At 40.7% G+C, this 1,430-nt stretch overlaps 1 protein-coding gene across 5 annotated transcripts in view; it reads left to right on the forward strand.

The window, feature by feature from the left end:
- PBX3 (PBX homeobox 3) overlaps window positions 1–810 on the forward strand; it is a 115,648-nt gene extending 114,838 nt beyond the window's left edge. For all 5 annotated transcript variants that reach the window (XM_087752918.1, XM_087752922.1, XM_087752920.1 and 2 more), the window contains one exon: window positions 1–810. This exon is cut by the window's left edge and continues 767 nt beyond it. The gene's annotated coding sequence lies outside the window, so the exon portion shown is untranslated.
- The last annotated feature ends 620 nt before the right edge of the window (window positions 811–1,430 follow it).

Consider the following 1,430-nt stretch of genomic DNA (forward strand, 5'->3'; position numbering starts at 1 on the left):
GACACTTGCTGCTGATCTCTGTGAAAGCCAAGACCCGGGGTTTTACAGTACGAGCTAGGTGCTGCACACGCCTGCCAAGATTTGCTACCTCCTCTTGGCAGCAACCCACAAACAAACAAACAAAGGAAAAAAGCAAAGGAAAAAAGCACCATCATATGGAGTGTTGTACATAGTGTAGCAAAAGAGTATTTATACATCTCACCAATCAAACACAGCTTTATTACCTCATGCGAACTCATACAAACCAATAGACTTTCAACATGTTCTGTAGCTTAGAGTGCTCACTTACTACCTCTGAACGATACTCACGCTGTAGTTTGTCTCTTTCTTATCTTTTTGCATCTTGTAATTAACTCTTTGTTTCCCCATGAATTGTAATGTACATTGTAATCTTTTAAAAGAATCAGGGTTGCATTGGCAACTTTTAAAGAAGCGGAAGTGGAAACATGGGGTCTTAGGTTTAACACAAAACAGTGAAACTGTTGTAAATACTGAGAAACATTTTGAATGTTCTTCATCTTGTTACTAATCCACGCAAAAACCAACAACTAATTGTAATGCATACAGACTTCAGTATTCAGTACTGTATATTTCCCCCTGTGTAACAGGGGGCCCTTTCTTTCTCTCTTTTGTATTGTATGCGATTCTGAAACTGATTGAGTCATGAAAATAATTTGTGGCAGTGATTCTAATGTATTAAACCGTTTCGTGTTACTTTCTAACTGGATTACACCCTGGATTGAAAAGTCTTCCTCGTGGTAGTTATATGTAGTTTCAAACATGAATAAACTTTTTGCTTTCATGATCAAACGTTGACGTAATTTCTTCCTGCTCAGTTTAAGTCAGACCTAGGAGATGAGTAGGCTCCCAGAAGTGCAAGCTGTCGCCAAGCAGGAGCCGAGCATTTCGGTAAATACCAGTAGCTCGCGGTGCCCTCTTGCCCAGAGAAGACTGGGAACCTGGGAGAGGCGCGTCCTGGCAGGGAGCGGGAGCCGGCGCCCGCGGGGCAGGGCCTTCCCGCCGGCGGGCTGCCCGCCAGCCCCTGCCTCCGCTTCCACCCCGCTCCGCTCAGGAGCAAAGATTCAAGTGGAGGCGAAGGAAGGGGTCAGTCCTTTAGATGAGTTTAAAAGTCATCATCATATTCACTCGTAATTACCATCTTTATTTAACATTAACTTTGGAACTACGGCCTCAGCTAGCAAGTATAATGTGATTATAAAAATATTTTTCTTTATTAAAAAAAACTTTTTTGGAAGGACGTATATATATATAAATGCTAATTTTAAATCTTTTTAATAAAGTAAAGGTCAATAACAGGTAATAGCCTATTTACCATATCTCAAGGAAATTGACTCACAGGAAATCAAATTAACGTTAATCACTTGCAGCAAATGGTCTTTGATAAATATAACTACTTACTACTTGGGTTA

Source organism: Nipponia nippon, unplaced genomic scaffold (assembly GCF_047370975.1).
Source record: "Nipponia nippon isolate SJK-2023a ecotype South Korea unplaced genomic scaffold, ASM4737097v1 scaffold_16, whole genome shotgun sequence".
NCBI classification, from domain to species: Eukaryota; Metazoa; Chordata; class Aves; order Pelecaniformes; family Threskiornithidae; genus Nipponia; species Nipponia nippon.